This window comes from Microtus pennsylvanicus, chromosome 12 (assembly GCF_037038515.1).
Source record: "Microtus pennsylvanicus isolate mMicPen1 chromosome 12, mMicPen1.hap1, whole genome shotgun sequence".
In the NCBI taxonomy this organism is placed as follows: Eukaryota; Metazoa; Chordata; class Mammalia; order Rodentia; family Cricetidae; genus Microtus; species Microtus pennsylvanicus.
The window spans coordinates 10,477,760-10,496,011 of record NC_134590.1 but is presented as its reverse complement, the minus strand read 5'-3'; the positions used below and the strand labels follow the sequence as shown (position 1 = coordinate 10,496,011).

Genomic DNA, 18,252 nt, shown 5'->3' with positions numbered 1-18,252 from the left:
CTATTCAATATAGCACTAGAAGTTCTAGCTAGAGTAATAAGACAACCGAAGGAGAGCAAGGGAATACAAATTAAAAAGGAAGAAGTAAAAACATCATTATTTGCAGATAATATGTTAGTATATATAAATGACTTAAAAATTCCACTAAGGAACTTATGTAGCTAATAAACACTTTCAGTGAAGTGACTGAGCAAAATATTAACTCAAAAGATCAGTAGCTTTTCTATAAACAACTGCACTGAGAAAGAAGTCAGGGCAACAACACTCTTCACAATAGCCTCAAATAATATAAAATATTTTGGGACAACTCTAACCAAGCAAGTGAAAGACCTGTATGATAAAATCTTTAAGTCTCTGAAGAAAGAAATTGAAGAAGATATTAGAAGATGGAAAAATGTCCCATGCACATGGATCTGTAGGATTAACATAGTAAAAATGGCCCTCCTATCAAAGGTAATCTATAGATTAGACAATAGCCATCAAAATTCCAAAACAAATCTTTACAGACCTCGAAAGGACAATACTCAACTTCATAATGAAAAACAAAACCAAAAAACCCAAGAGAATTAACATAATCCTAACAATAAAATAACTTCCTGGGGTATCACCATCCCTGATTTCAAGCTCTATTACAGAGCTATAGTAAAACAAACAAAAAAACAAACAAAAACTACACAGCATTGGAATAAAAACAGACACATCAATGCCCAACTAGGAATGTGATATAATATTTTTCTATCAAGCCTGTGAGACACAAGATTATTTACTAGACAATCTTCTAGGACACGTTTGAATAGCCAAGTAACTATTTCAAAAATTTCATGTTAAACTTAATTTGACACAATTGGAATTTGAGTTTCTAATCACTGTAAAGTTTAAATCTCTCTTTTTTCTTTTGCATCCATATTATACTTTTATTTTTTTTCTTTGTGAAATAATGGCATACCCAAGGACATGACAGATAAAATAGATTTATAAAAATAGATACTATGCAGTTGGTGGTTTGAATGAGGGGAGGTTATAGAACACTTCAGAAGTGTGACCTCGCTAAAAGAAGTTAGCACTGAGTGTGGTTTTGGGAGTTTATAGACTTGCCCACTTCCAGTTCACCATTGCATGCCTGCTGTTGAAGACATGCTCCTCCAGCTTCCTGTTCTGGTACCTGGTGCTCTGCCTCTTCTTCTGTTATGGACAGTACTTCTGAACTGTAAGTGAAAAGACATTCCTTTATCACCAAACAGAAAAGTAACTAATAAATGCATTGAATTTCCTGTCATTGTGGAAAACAGCGCAGCCTTTGTTATTGCCTCTGTCAAATGATGGATTTCCTGGCATATAAAAGTATGTTTATGTCCACATCTTATCTGTGGTACCATTGTGTGGGGCCTGGACCCTTTCAGATATAGATAGTCTTTCTCAAACAGATAACTGAGGTGGATAACTACATGCACATTGCTATGATGCTACATAGTCAGTCTGGCATCTGTCCCTGTTTATACTGCAGTTGGCCAGTCTTTAGTCGGGGATAAGGTCTGAGCCAGGACCCAAATACACATATCAACACTGGCACTGCAATCTTGTTGGATTGTGCCGTGATAGAATTTAGGAGATCTCTTCCTAGCATTAGGACTATGGTAGTGATTTAAACAAAATTAATCACATTGACCATATTGGTCAAGTTGAACTCTGGGGTATCTTAATTTGCTCAGGAATGCATTTGACAGAAATTAAAGTATATACATGAACATTTATTATTCTTTCACTGACAGGCGAAATTGGTAAAGTGTAGCATAATTTAATTGTTGAATTATTCAGAAGTTTCATCAGCCCATCAATATTTAAAATATGTCTTGTAGTTAGGATGCCAGTCTATTTAAAAATATATTTGTGGTATGGAGCCGCTCATATTTGCTGATATTTAAAACTTATCAACCAGCTTTTTTTCATCAAATGTATTTTAAAATCACTTCATCTGAAAATAAAGTTTGTTTAACTACAAATGCCAATAATTCTATAAACTCCATCCTTCGCCTTGGCATTCTTCATAACATGTAGCATAGAGTTTTGCCAATATTTACATAAGGAAAAGGACAATGGGGATGTTGGATTAAGATAAGTATATCCTGTGTCAGCTGACTGTTATGCCATAATGCAGTGTGAGTACCTATCCCAAACATACATCAGCTGTTTGTTCCTTATTATTAGCAATGTCCTTTCCTGAGCCCATTCAGAGTTTCTGGATCTTATTGAATGCAGTGAAAAGCTTCACTTTCTCCTATTGTTCCAATCTCCTTAAGTGCTTGTGGCTCAATAGTTACCATGTGTAGTTACCATGGTCACTGAACATATTGCTGCTACATAATCCTCCCCATACTTTTCTGCTTCTTGGGTCTCTGTCCTCCAATCCTAGCCAACACCTTATATTTTAGTATTTTTATGTTAATATCCTGTTACTTAATATAGCCACAATAATACCACTCAGCAAGTCACTCTATAAGCCAATAGGCTAGAACAATAGTCACTGGTTTGGTCTCATGTGTTTATGGGTCAGCTGGTCTTGGCTGGGGTGGAGGATCAGCTGGTCCTGGCTCCATGCTGTGTGCTGGGGCTGTCTTGTCTAGTCTCTGCTGTAGATTAGGACTGGTCTATTCAGTGTGCTACATAATTCTGAAGTGCAAGCTGAAGTGGTGATTGCTACCCAGGGGAAGCTCTTATGGCCATGGCAGTGCTGTGTGTAATATTCCCAGCCACACGAGTCTATCTCCATCTGTGGCTCATCTGTAACAGCCTTTTAACCAAAGCAAATCACATAGTTGAGGATCAGGAAGGTACCATGTCTGTGGGAACCCAGAAAAAGTACAATGTATGTAATTACTATTTTCAACAAAACAATATTACTTAATAATAGTCCCTGTGATAAATTTCCACTGCAAGAAACATTGGCAGGCTATTATTAGTATATAAACAGCACCTACTCTACTAAATACTATGAGATGTAATATCTATCAATTCTACTTTTATCATTCTTATATTTTTTAGGTATGCCATGTCCCATGCTGGTAGCAGGTAATGGCTAATTTCATAATGCAATCTTTTTCCTGAACATAGAATTGAAGATGTAGCTAAGAAAATGAAGCAATCTTATGTTTAGACCCTATAAGTATTTACGTTATATGACATAAAGCTTAATTTTGTGTGAATTAAGTACCCAAAGAAGACCAGATCTAACTTTATTCTACATTTTGAAAATTCATTTTCTATATTGTTAGGGACAGTTTTGTTAATTGCTTCCCTCAAAAACACCTGATATATTTGCATTGATGACAATCTTGTCTGAAATTTAGTTCTTCATCCTGTTATGTCCTGCAAATATTCCTTGGGTCCTCTGTGTTGAAATGGCAGAAGGAGTAGATGGTGACCCCTAGCCAAAATTCCACTGTTCAAAGGAAAATCCATAAAGCATTCAAACGAAAGCCATGCTCCAGTCATTTCCCAGGGGATCAGAGGAGATAGGGAGATCATTTCCCAGGGGATCAGAGGAGATAGGGAGATCATTTCCCAGGGGATCAGAGTAGATGGGGTGATCAAGTGGGGATATGGTGGGACTCTTTAGCAGATATTAACTGTGCAGAGTCTGATAAGGTAATTGTACACCTAAGAGCAAATGGAACAGGTCACTGTATATGTGAAATTGAGATTAATAAAGAAAACTCCAGCTCTCATTATTTTTTAATGAGTTATTTAACTTTGTGTTCATTGGTGTGAAGGTGTCAGATCTCATGGAACTGCATTTTCAGACAGTTGTGAGCTGCCATGTGGGTGCTGGGAATTGAACCCGGGGCCTCTTGGAGAGCAGTCAGTGCTCTTAACCGCTGAGCCATCTCTCCAGCCCCCTTCAGCTCTCATTATTGACATAAAAGAAGGCTCCAAAAGCCTGCCATCTTAAAGGCTGGAACTGATCCTGAGCAACAACGAATCTGACTGTCTTTTGTCCTTGAGGCTGAAAGATGGCCTCTGACTATCTGTGATCTTTATATTTATAATGGTATCTCTGTTAATTATGGTGGACCATGAGAGTTTATGCTAACAAGGTAACATACGTACACCCGTACAAGTTTGTATTAGTAAGATGACCCAGGATAGAGTCAGCCATACAATAAGAGGGTTAATGTTGAAGTCAAGTAATATCAAACTGACCTTGTGGAAGAGGAAGGGAGATGAACAGAGGGGCCAGTCACGTGGGTGATGAGTTGATCTGTCTTGCCCCTGTAATGAAGACCAAGTAATAATGTACCCTGACACTTCAATGAATTTCCTATTGGTAATATTTTACTCATGTTATTAGACTGATATATAGTGATTCATGACAAGATAACAGACAAAAAACTCAAATTAGAACCCTTTAAAGACGCTATTTTGGATGTTTATCCTTCAGCCACTTCTGTCTTTGGGAGACTTAAAAAAGGTGTTGGGAAGATGCCTCAGTGGGTAAAGTGCTTACTACACCTGCCTGAGGACCTTAGTACACCTCCCCTCTGAAAAAGCTAGGCATGGCAGCATTTCTGTAATCCTAGAACTGGAGCTTGGGAACAGAAAGATCCCAGGGACTTGGTGGTCAAAAAGTGTAGACAGACAAAGAAAGTGGGGAGAGAGAGAGATAGAGAGAGAGAGGGAGGGAAGGAGGGAGGGAGGGAGAGAGGGAGAGAGGGAGAGAGCGAGAGAGCGAGAGAGGGAGGGAAAGAGAGAGTTCTAGGGTTCAGCGAGGAATCTTCTCTCAAAGAAAAAAGGCAGCGATATGACTGAGGAAGACATTCAGACATAGACAGCTGGCCTCTGTACGTATTTAAATGGATGAATACATACCTACCCATGTGCACACATACAGGCATACACAATTATACATACATGAGTGCTCTTTTGAATTTTACGGGTTGTTTTAGACAATTATCAAAACTGAGGAGGTGGTATAAACCTCCACACTGATAGTGAGAGCAGGCTGGGGAATTGCTGTGTTTGTGACTGGGATCTGAAGCAGGGGTATCTGTGTGAAGCTGCCTTAATTCTAGGCAGCTTCCATCAGAAGACATCTGACTGGTCAACCCAGAACTTGCAACTGCAGTTACTTCTCCGGAGCAAGAAAAGGCCGATGGAGCCAACACTGATGAGTTCTGTCCTCAAGACCCTTGGGAAGCCCTCTTGTTTCTCTAGGGTAGCACATATTTTATTCTACTCTCTAAACAGATTTGTCTGTGACTCTGAATGCCATCGAGTCTTCCTATTAAGGAGTGTTCACAGAATGAGAATCAGACAGTTAATGGTCACTAATGACATAATTGTTATTTTAATCTTTCTCATGTTTGTAAGCAAACTATTTAGCATTTATCCTCCATGCTGGCTATTTTCATTCCATTTTTGTCTTTTCTTCCTCTCTAATCCCATAATTCAGAGCTCTGTCCTGAACCATGGAGTCTAGAAGCCTGGAGACTACATGGCCTAGCCTAACCCCATCAAGTGACCTTCCTGGTGTTTTCTGGCAATGGGAGCTGGTTAAAATTTATAAAGTGAAAGCAAAAAGAAAATTTTCTCTTAATTTACTTTTGAAAGTTCTACTTTTGGCAGAAATAATAGTGATGGTACAGGTGGCAGGCCTCTGTTCAGATTCCAGCTGAAGTGGAGTGGAGGTGGAGGCTGGGTGTGAGCCTCCTCTTCCTTTAACACTGTGTTCTTGAGCTTCGACCCAGTAGCTCTATAGCTACACCTGTAGGCTTCAGGGTTTTGCAGCTGTGTTAGCCATTGGGACAAAATGCTAACAGAAGGAGCTTGCGGGAAAGATTGACTTTCAGAAGATGTCATCCATCACGGTGAGGACGACATGTGGCTCCACAGTGTTGGCCTGCACAGAGGATGACATCACATCTTGAGATTAGGAAAGAGGGAGCCTGAGCTCAGACCATAAGTAGACATAGACATAACCTTTAAGACTTGGGCGTAGCACTTTATTTCTGCTCCCAAAGTTTCTATAATGTTCCACAGCAGCACAGTGCCATGAATTGATGACCAACTGCCCAAACCCTGCCCAAACCTTCGGGGGACATTTTACATCCAAACCACAGCAGTTATGTGGACCGTGATGTGAGCTTCTGGTTTTCTACAACTGAAAACTTGTAGGAGTCCGTTATCTCCTTCCATCATGTGGTCCAGAGGGTGAAACCCAGGCAGCTATGATTTGTAGTAAGTGCCTTTAAGCCATCATACTGCCTTTCCGTTGATTTTGTATCTGTTGTTATAAAAAGCCTCAGGATTATGGGATCTTCGTGGTTTTTCTTTATCTCTGGGTTTACTGCAACTCTGTCCATTGTCTAACATCTGGGTGACCTCATCACCTTATTTTTACATGAAAAAACAGTGTTTCACACACCTCACACCCCTTTGGTTTCTGCACAAACCTAAATAAGTGTTCGTTCACATGGAAACAAAGAATAATGATAGTGTTTCAAAGAAAAATCCACTCAGTGTTTTCACAACCTTTGTGATGGGTTCTCTTTGTTGTCAGCTAACTGGGTCAAGAAATGTCTAGGACTAGAAATGGCCCTCTGTGTGTCTCTCAAGAGATGACTTGTGGACTAGTGACTGGGTAGGAGCCCTATTTTGAGTGACGGTGACACCATCTAACGACTGACAGTCAGGGTGGAAGGGAGTTGTGTCTGTAGGCTTCTGGTTTTCGCAACTGTCTTACTTATTGTGATACAATACTAACAGAAGGAACTTAAGGGAGGAAGGGCTTCACATAAGAAATAGGGAACTGACAACAAATTTGAAGAGAAAAATATAAATTATAAAATATATTTTTAAAGTTTTGTTTCATTTAAGTCTTACCCTTTATCCCTTTTCTTTGATCTTCTTTTGATCTAGAAAACAAGGGGGGGGATGTTTTATTTTCTTTCTTCTTTTTCAATGAAAAGATTTTCATATATTCAGACTAAATTTAGAACAACAGGAATTCTCAATCTAGCTCTAAATTTTTAAAATATAAAGCTTGAAATGTTCTGAGACTTGGGGTTCCAACTGTTTCACTGAACATTAGTGTTGACAACGGAGACATCCAAGTCTCAATTCCTGCCATTTAGGTTGTGATGAGAAGAGAAATTGGCATTAACCACTACTTAAGGGAAGTAGCAGTTGCTCCTCTCCTGGTGATGAAAATTTCATCATGATAGGCAAGTTCCCTTGATGCTAATATAGATATGGCGGGCCCAACCGACAGGTGGAGCTGGCAAATGGATGCTCATTTCTCCCTTTTATGACTCAGTGTTATCATGAGGGAACTGGAGAACGTTTCCACAACACAGCTGTGAGGGATCCTCCAGCTCATCTATCAAGAGAACACAGTCTTTTACTTCCCTGCAGTTTGGTACCCAGGGGAGAACTGAGCAGGAAATGGAAGATTCTGCTCAAAGTTCTTGGCTCTGCTAGAAACATGTTGTTTCTGGGATTGCCAGTTCTGGTAAGAGTCTGAGGAGTCATTCCCAGAATTCCCTAGTGTGTAGAGTCCTCCAACTGTAAAAGTGGGGAAGGTCTTATAGGGTTTTCATTCTACTCAGGGCTTACTGCAAGTCACTTTCCAGCATGCCCACCACACGCCTCTGGTGGAAAAGATTTTTGTGAGTCTCTTGATTACATTTATTCTTAACTTTTTAAAACGTTAACTTCACTTTGAGTCTGAACTTTCTTCTTTTGGAACCATCTGAGGGACACTGATCCTTTGTCTACAGATCCTCCTTCACTGTTTTGAAGGAGTCATCATCTTCAATAAAGTAATAATCTAAATATGTTAATAGTCCCTCCTGTGACAGGGTCTCAAGTGTTTTTACTTAGGGATAAAATGACTGATTTCAATATTCAGCACACAATCCAATCTTCACGGAGTAAAGTGGGCCCGTTAGCACCTAGGAACTGATGACTATACTGTTGGCTGTGATGCCTTACAGCATAAAGGGACATTAAAGATAACAATGGCCATGTTTCTGTGCCATCTACATTAGGGGGACAATACTATGCCTCTAGACACAGCAATAATTCATACCTTTAATTGCCTCCGGCAAAAGAGAAGTTTGGAAAGTCTTTAAGATAAAAGTTGAATTTGTCACTTTGCCTAATCAGTCTGTGGCAATCTTCTTGTTTTCTACATAAGCAGGTACATATTTGAAAGCATTCTTTAATCTTCTTCATCTTGGCTATCGCCAATGAAACATCTCGTTTCACTTTGTTCCTGTTACCACCAACTTGTCCCTGAGACCTTAGAAGTAATTAGATGTGGTGCTAGTGACAATTAATTCAATCTTGGACCCAGCTCAAATCCTCCATTAAGTCTCCTTAAAGCAGTTAAATTAAGTTAGTAGGAGGCAACAAGGAATGAAAGATTACACCAAATTGAAATATCACAACAATCTTAAAGTGGGCACTGGTATGTTTTATGAAGATTGGTTTGTTCTTTCAAGAGGGATGTAGATTTAATGCTCTGTGTTTAAGTTTCTAAGACAAACACAAATCTATGTCTTGAAGAAACTTCTTTAATTGCATTAAGAGGGTCTTTGGCTTAGTCCACTTCAGTGTAGCTTCCAAGCATTCATGGGACTTCCGCTCCAGAGCAACATTTTCCCAAGTGTCTCAATAATTCTTGTAGCAATTTGAAATAGTTTAAACTTTACTTAATTACGTGAAATGACTGAGTATATGACAGATTTGCAAATGGTTATAACACCATGCAAAATGAAATCAAAATTATAGACTTTCCTGTTGAATTTATGTTTAAGATACTGACTTAGAAATAAAAAGGAAAATAAAATATGGATGTTATAGCCAGTGCCAGTGCTCGGCACTCAAGTCTGATGACCTGAGCTGGGTTCCCAGAGCCCCTAAAATCCTCCTCAGAACTCCACACACGTGCTGTGACACATACTTACCATGCCTCGACACTAACACATATTAAATAAAGAAAGTAAGTAATGAAAAAAAACCATGGAATGGAGACAATAAATTCAGATGGAAAGACTATAGGGAATTTTAATTTCTTATTTGTCCTAATTCACATTTTCCCAATTCTCCTCTATGAACCCACAAACCCACTCAAAGATAGAAGAGCTATAATTTCACCTGACCTACTATGTGTAAATAAAGGAAGAATCACAGCATAACAGTAATCACTTTCTCATACACGTGCCTTCCCTTGGGACTTGTCTGTGCATTTTAGCCACTGTGTTAGTTTCCATGTCACTGTGAGGGATACCTGAGAGGAGTAATCTGAAGAGAAAAAGGCAGGTTTCAGCTGACAGTTTCAGACTCTTGAGAAAGACACAACAGTGCTCGCTGTGCAGGGAACATGAAGCAGGGCCTCCTTATGTCCTGGTGAATAAGGAAGCAGAGAAAGCTAGAACAGGACCACAACCAGCCAGAGCCTTCAAAGGCCTATCTATCTCTAGGGTCCACCTCTGCCAGTCCACAGCACCATTTAAAACTCCCACGGCCCACTCCAGCAAACAGTCCCATCATGTGAGCAACCATTGTTCAAAACGTGAGAATGGAGTGGCCATTTCAGCCCCAAACCACAACACTGTACCCTAACTCCCCAAGCTTTGTGGCTGTCTCATAATGGAAAATGCATTGAGTCCAACTTCAAGAGTGTCTGTATCTGTAGCAGTGCCCCAAATTTAAAAAGTTCTAAATCCAAACCATAGACATTGTCTTCATGGTGAGCCCTTATGAAAACAAACAGGCAGTTCCATGCTTCTAATACACCCTCAGGGCCAGAAATTTCACAAGCGATATCATCCATGCCATGGCCTGCTGCTATTATTTGAAATAGCTCACCACTGAAAACTTCCCCAGCCACCCCTTCCCACAGAAGCCACAACAGATGTTCTGGTCCATATTTTTTTTTCTCCTCTTCTTGCATCAAACTCTAGTGCTTTACTACATTGCCCACAGTGCTTCATTGTATGTCATGAACATTGTTCTCAGTGTCTCTGGGGTATAGCAGGTTCTCACTCTAAACCTCTAATCTATTGAATCCACCATACGTGAATTACACAAACTTAGCATCATAAAAGACTGCAGAAAGCCCTATTTTCATGCTATGATTCATATTTGTGAAACACTAAATTTCAGAATACAGTCTATAATGAAAGTCAACAGTGCTGACTAGAATATAATTCTGCTTGAGACTTTATAGCCTGGTTGGCCCAAAGTTCATAAATGTTCTTCCCTTACTAAGAGAAGACTATGTAGTTTATTGACAATGTGTGCAAAAATATTTTCAGTGCTTGGGGTTGAACTCATAGAGTCTTGCTTGTTAGACTAGGCTTGACACACTCAGTCCTATAAAAATTTTGTTAAAATGCAAATGTTCAAAATATTAATATGTGTTTTAAAACACTGCAAAGATAAGAAGTTTGATGTTTCAGAAAAGATCTGCACTGAGAAACCATCATGACTCTGAGTAAGAATTGACAACCCAATGTCCTCCCTGGTGGTCTAGTGGTTAGGATTCGGCACTCTCACCACCGCGGCCCGGGTTCAATTCCAGCTCAGGGAAGTGACTCGCTCCCGGGCGGTGGTGGTGCATGCCTTTAATCCCAGCACTCAGCAGGCAGAGGCAGGCGGATCTCTGTGAGTTCGAGACCAGCCTGGTCTACAAGAGATAGTTCCAGGACTGGCTCCAAAACCACAGAGAAACCCTGTCTCGAAAAACCAAAAAAAAAAAAACAAAAACAAGAATTGACAACCCACCTGTTAAAGGAGACTAACTTCATTTGTTTGTTTGTTTTTTTAAGACAGCTTTGGAGCTGTCCTGGAACTAGCTCTTGTAGACTAGGCTGGCCTTGAACTCACAGAGTTCTGCCTGCCTCTGCCTCCCGAGTGCTGGGATCAAAGGCGTGCGCCACCACCGCCTGGCCGAGAATATCTCACATTAAAAACACAACTCACAAGTGAAGCAATGGATTGAGGAGTGGCAACAATAAAATATAAGTGTTCAAGAGCAACACTCTAAAAAGTTTTAAATGTCTAAAATGAATTCAGGCTGAATTTAAAAAACATGTTCAAAACTAACTCATAAAGCCTTGTTTATTTTCTCCACAGATGCTTGCTCCCTCAACATCCTTTCTTTGCCAATATGTGACGTTCTCTGGGGCAGTTTCCAATCATTGCTGCTGTTAGCCAGCTAATCATCAGAGTCGTCCACATCCTGACCCCAGAGAGCACACAATTCCCTAGCATCAGCCTCGGTGCGCAATGCAGCCTCAGCAATGAGAGGAGTTCCAAACATCCCTGCATTCTCTGGCTCAAGATTGGCATCATAGGGAGGCTGCCAGGGCTCCAGGAGTGGAGCCAGGGGATTAGAGTGCCAAAGCCAGCAGGTGGCAACAGCCAGTAGCAGCTCAGAGAGGCAGATGAGTCTTTCCAGCACTCAGGACAGCCAACAGAGGTGGGAGCCAATGCTGTTCTTGTTATCTGATGTATAGGTATTGTTATAAATGACATCAGAGTCCCTTGTACATTGCTCATTGGGCTTGTTAGCCAGGTGGCAATTTTTGAAGCAGCAATACTGCTCCAAAGAAAGCGTATGCTGTATAATTCAACTTAGATCTGAGGTCAATAAATTATATTCCTTTGAATAATGTCTTGAGCACACAATAACTAGGATTTCTGGTACTTATTCAACAGTATCTTATTAGTTGATTAGTGCACCTTCCAGTGACTAAATCAAACAGAGACCACTGTTCTCAAGTCGATCAGAAAGCACTGCCTCACAGCTTAAACAATTGGAAACATACTATCTACATAGGACATTTCAGAATTAAAGCCATGAAAATTTGGTGATAGAATAAAGATAGAATAAAGGACGAGGGAGTCCTACATATCATTTTCACAGACAATCTAAATCGCTAGTTGGTGGAGTACACAAAAGTCTAATTGAAGCCAGGATTCTGTCCGTTTTACATATTCCTCAAATAGCATTCATTACAGACTGTGGAGTACAATCTTCCTTTCATTTTTCCTTGAAGAGGGTAAAATATGTTTTAAAGAAGTGAAAACTATTCATTCTATAACCCATTCTCAGCCCGTTCTAAGCCTGAGCTAAGGGGGAAGCAGATGTGAAAACACATCATTTCCAAGCTGGAATAAAGTTCAGGAAGTTATAACTTCTTTCTGAAATGTTCTTGGGTGATGCAGGCTTAGCAGTAGAACCCTTGCTCAGTATGTACAGGTCCTAAATTCAATCACCAACATTACCTAAAATAATGTAAATAAATAAAAATAAATAAACAAATAAATCATCTAAGTCTGAAACGAGTCACATCAATAAGTCAATGGATACTTATGTTTGCCTATATCAACTGAATATTTTCTAGTACTTATAGATTGAATCTGCTCTTCAGGACTAAGGAACGTAATAATCTTGTTGACAAAGCAAAGTTAAACTAAAATAAAATATGCACCCCACATCGAGGAGACTCTTTATTTGAGTTACAGACTCCCTGCAATAAGCAAAAAAGACAAGGGAAACTTGGGGTAGTCTATGAATGCCCTTTGTCTTAATTAGGTGTGGACTGCTGTGACAAACACCATGATCACAGGTAACTTTGGAGGAAAGGGAGTTGTCATCTTGCAGATTGCAGACCATCATTGAGAGAAGTCAGGGTAGGAACTTCAGGCTGGAACAGGCACAGAGATCATGAAGACCCCTTACAGCTCACTGGCTTGCTCTTCATAGCTTGTTTAGCCTGCTTAAATATTGCATACAGGACCACATGCTCAGGGATGGCCTCATCCATGATAGGTTGTTCCCTTTCACATCAATCACAAACTAAGAAAGTATCCTAAAGGATTGTTCACAGCCTAATCCTATGAAGGCATTTTTTCAATTGTGATTCCCTCTTCTCCAATAACTCAAGCTTAGGTCAAGTTGACATAAAAATAGCCAACATGCTCCCCAAAGGAATAGTAGAAAGGCGGACTCTCACATGGGTGGATCTTGATGGGGTCTCATCCTATAGATCCTTAAAGTAAGGACCAGAGCTTCTTATATTACAACACAGTGGTGGTTACTGTAACAAGTTTCAGTCACTGAGACCAATCACAAGCCAGAAGCTATATTAGGGCACTCCTAGTGTGATAGTGTGATAGGGTTTTAATTAGTCAATGGAACCTTGTCAACAGCATATACATGTCGCTGATTTCACTTAGTTCTTTGGGCTTGCTGTCTGTGCTTTGAAACCACCCTATGTGTCCAAGGCAAATTTACCCAAAGCAGACCATATTGCTTCAGTTAAAACATCCTTGAGGCTTGCAACTTTATGAGGATAATGTTTATTTTTATGGACTTTATAAAGTGTAACTGCTTAGAAATGCAATATAAGTCATTCTTAATCCTCTTAACCCCCAGGAAGTAAGCATTTTAAGTATATTTTATTGCATCTTGGGACTCAGAATATAGTTCTGAAGACTGTTGGAAGCACTATATATAGACCCGTTTTGACTCTTTGGTCAAGAGAGTATGCGAACCATGACAAGTGGTGGTTTTCAGTTCAAAGAAAAGTCAAAATCATGCTGTTGGTGAATCTTGAACTAAATAGCTGATATGCAAAGTTTTGAAACCACATATAGGAGCAATTTTCTTCTCCTCACCATCCTGAGTACACACACACACACGTACACACGCACACACATGCACACTCACACACACACATGTACACACACACACTCTGCCACACAGATGCACATCAGTTCATCTTTTCCATGTCTGCACATATGTTTTATAATCATGCCAGCATATACCAGACCAGCCTTTCTTTTTTATGCTATTATCAACTTCAACTTGTTTCATTTTATGCCACATACTGCAAGAAAGGTGGCTTCCAGACATTCTCCCTCTTGAGAGGCAGAGAGCGTTGCAGCGTGACAGCCATTTCACACATTGCTTTGCTGTTTCTAAGCAGCATCTAGCACAACTTGTTTGGAACTGTGACTTCCTGGCTTTTGATTTATGCCATGTTAGGTTCCAGGGAGGAAAAAAAATAGAACATTCTGAGCTGACTTCCCCTCTGGTACCATTCTCAGCACATCTTGTTTCGTTCAGTTCTGAGGTATTTGGGCAAATGTTCATGCACGACTTACAGTTCTTACCCAACAATTCCTGGGATGGTGGTAAAGTTCGGCATTGTCTTCCATATTTAACAATATGGCTGCTGCTATGAGTAGACCTAACTGTGTGTATGAAGACAGACAGTCATGCCTAGCACGCCTCCTTTCTTTCTGAACATGTTTCTATTTTTGAGAGAGCAGCTGAGGGGCTAGAAGTGAACTTGACTATGCATCACAGCTCAGTGGACACTGATTGTTTGAAGGATCCTGGGAGACCCATCTGCTAAACGGGACTGAAAGTTCAACTCCTTCTGAGGCCCCTCTACCCACAACTCTTCATTCAAGATGGCCAAAAAGCCAAGTTTATATCATAATTAAAGTGGTTCAGCTTAGGCAGCTAAAGCATTTTTCTTCTGTCTCCAATGCTCCTAGATTCTTTCCTGGTGGATCTATTTTTTAATGCTTCTTCTACCTGAGATTTTCAGACTGTGTCTGGTGGTGGCTGCTTTGCCCTCTTTATCTGTCAGGCCTCAGATACTTCCTCCTCAGAGAGGTTTTCCTTCACCTTTGTGCCTCCCTCAGCATGCATCCCCCACTGCCATATTTTCTATTACATTTCCCCACTTTGCAATCTTGAGAGCAACCATTAAAGTCTAAAAGACTTTGATTCTTTTGATTTGGGCTAATTCCTTTGCTTCCTCTCATTTTGTCAGTTGCTCTGCATTGAAATACAAGCTTCCTATGATCATGGGCCTTGTTAATGTGCAGTTGGATATGTGTTTGGCACAGAGTGTGTTCCATGGAAAATGAGTAAGTGGAATACTTGCTGCATTCCGATATCATGTTCAGTCCCTCCCCAACTCCTTCCCTCCCTTGACTGTCACCCCTCAGGTTGAAGCAGAGATCATGGCTAGAATGATGAGCAGTAGGAGAATTGTAGCTATGAAGCATTGTTTTTTTGAGAATAAATAAAGCACATTGCACCAACCTCTCCCACATCTACTCACCCTGATGAAATTCTGCGCTTGCTGGAGGTCAGTGCAGCTTGTTGTGGATGGATTACCCAGGTGGCCTTGGTCTTCACGGAGAAGTGAGAATGCCACGGACTAGAAACCATCTGGAAGGAGAACAAGCTAGAGCCACACTTGCCCTGGTGCTCTTCTGACTTGCCAACATCACCCGGTGTCTTCCCTACTACAGCAAAGCCAAACGCTGTTTGCTTTTTGTTATAAATGGATTTTGGCTGTGATCTACAGTATTTGACCTTTGTTTTGTATTTCAGAAATTCAAATTGTCCCAGTGAACACAGGGAAAGGTAGATTTCCACATGGGTGTGGACAGTGGCAGACCCGGAGGCACTCTGAGTTCCCTGGCTCAGGTAAGCAGAAGCGCAAGCGATATTCAGCATCCCCTGTACATGAGGGTGTGAACAAGCACAGTTAGAAACTGAGAAGGAAAGAGACATCGTTAAGCCCAGCATACTATTGGAATCAGAGTTAGTTGAGTGAAACAGTCGAACAGAAGCCAGTATCCATTGAAGTACATTGCATATGTGCAGATTTCTTAACACAGCATAACCTGACCTTAGATGCAACTTTTTCTTGGGTAGGTATTTTATATTAGAATCTTTGCATGAGATGGAGGGTTGCTTCTATGGGGAAGCGCTTCTCTGAGGAGCCATCATTGGGCCCATCTGCTGAGGAGCTGAGGGGAATAGCGTCTGCCCTCCTGGCCTCGCGAATCCTCTGCATTAATAGAACATAAGAGCTTACGCAATGGCCTTGGATCCGTGGCAGCTGTTTGTTCAATGTTTCATGCTTTTAGTCACATCTGCTCCAAATGAGAGTTAATATTGCAGTGGCATCCACTAAGGATGGGCTCTGTCAGCTTTGCTGAAGATCAGTCTGACCCCTACAACAATAGAAAAGGCACTTTGTCCCCAAATACCATCTTTTCAAACATTCATTTCCTCTTAACATGGGGGTTACACAATCCTACCCCTCTTCATCTTTAGCTTTCTCCTCTTTCATGACCCCTCCCATAAGAACCCAAGTCAGTGAATCTCAAGGAGAAAAATTGCATTCATTTCTAGCCCTCTGTCCACCAATGTCAGATAACAGTTTATTCATCCCTCGGCCCCTGCATGACATTGAAGCGTATCAACAGTGACAAAAGTATATTGAATAATTATCTTGAAATTAATACATTATCCCAAACTTAAATAAATGTCATCTGATCAATATATCTTGGAATGGAAAGGGAAGAGAATGTGAAGGGCACCGCTTCATTATTCATTAATTTTAGAGTAATGTAGGCAGATGAAATGGTTATCTCGGAGCACCGCTATTATACTCACTGGCATTTTAAATAACTCCCAATCTTCAACAGTATATATTCCCTGGTTGGAACAGCTTATAGGTGTTAACACTTTGAATTCCAGGCTCTTTAAAGTTGGGAGACAATACCCAAACGCTATTACTCTCATTTCTCTCTTTTAAAAATGTCTTTCCATTTTCCTTGGGAACTGGTTGCTGTGGCATCTACTTGTCTGAAGTTCTAATGAAATAGCCCATTAATGTTGAAGTCTTATGGATTCTAACTGTCCCATTAATAGTGTTCCCAAGGATAAAATAAATAACTCAATTATATTTTAGTTGTCTGGTATGCAAATGAGATATATAGGATAATACCTCCCAGAACTTATATAAACCTGCATGAAGACTATTTCAGAGGAGAGATTCTATATTATGAGAAAGCCAGTAAATAACTGTAGTAGCTGAATCATGACCAGGACACTTTGATTACTATGAATATATAGGTTAAAGGGTCAAGTTCTCTCCTTCATGACCTTTGGTCTCATTTTAAATTTGTATTTAGTGTATTTCCATTAGTGACTTTTGTGATCGATACAGCACTGGACCATATTTGAGAGATTAAACCCTTTCTATACATAATATTATTTTTTGAATTTTAAATAAGTATTTTTCTTTTATTGAAAATAGATTTTTTTTCATATAATATGCCCTGATATGTTTTCCCCTCCCCCCTACTCTTCTCAGTTCCTTTCCACCTCCAGTCCCACCCAGGTCCAACTCCTCTCTGTCTCATTGGAAAACAATCAGGCTTGTAAGGAATAATAATAAAATTAAATATATTAAGATAAAACAAGAGCAAACACGTCGGAATAGGACAAAGCAAGCAAACAGAAGGAAAAGAACCTAAGAAATGGCACAGGAGACATATAGATACAGAGATCCCCTTGTTCATATACTCACAGATTCCACAAAAACACAAAACTGGAAGTTATAATATAAATGCAAAGGACCTGAAGGGTGTGAAGGGAGGGAGGGAGAGAGACTAAAAAATTCTAAAATCAGAAAAAGATTAAAAAGGAAGGAAAGAAGCCTGACATGACATTATGAGACAAGGAACCTCCAAAAATGCCATTGAGTTTGTTTTCTCTTGGCATCTACTACATGACTAGAGGCCTACCCTTAAGAGCAGTTTGTTTCCCCAGTGAGATTCCCTTGAATTAAACTAAATTTGCAAGTTTATATCAATTGGAGATAGTTCTGGATTAGAGATGGATCATATGCCCACTTTTTTCAGCTTTAAACCCCCCTTTGTTGTAAATCCATGAATGCCCTGTGCATCTGCCTCAGTCCCAGTGAGCTCATGTGTATCCATCCTGTAGTATTTAGAAGGCCTTTTTTTTTTTTGGTGTTTCCTGTTTCTTCTGGGTCTTATACTCTTTCAGCCCCTTCTTCAACAGTGTTTCCTGAGCCCTGAGGTGAGGAACTTGATGGGAACATCTCGTTTAGGGTTGAGTATTCCAAGACTGCGCACTCTCTGTATATTGACTAGCTGAGGGTCTCTGCATTTTTTCCTGTCTGCTATATGAGGAAGTTTTTCTGGTGGTGGCTGAGAAAAGCTCTAATCTATGAGTACAGCAGAATGTTATTAGAAGTCATTTTATTGCTACAGTCTATACAGAGATTAGACGAAGATCGCAAGAACTCTAAGAACTACACACACACACCTGGTGAACCACTGCTTATAGTCAAAAGATCAAGCTTTCTTTTTAGTTAACCCTGAAGTAGCTTAAAGAAT

General features: G+C 40.1%; 1 long non-coding RNA gene across 1 annotated transcript; it reads right to left on the bottom strand.

Annotated features, from left to right (window-relative positions):
* Positions 1-1,007: 1,007 nt before the first annotated feature.
* LOC142832234 (uncharacterized) lies at positions 1,008-15,193 on the bottom strand. Its single transcript, XR_012907213.1, has 3 exons — positions 15,131-15,193; positions 4,198-4,266; positions 1,008-1,205 (listed from the first exon to the last, which is right to left on the bottom strand). It is a non-coding gene; the product is annotated as an uncharacterized LOC142832234 (long non-coding RNA).
* Positions 15,194-18,252: the final 3,059 nt, after the last annotated feature.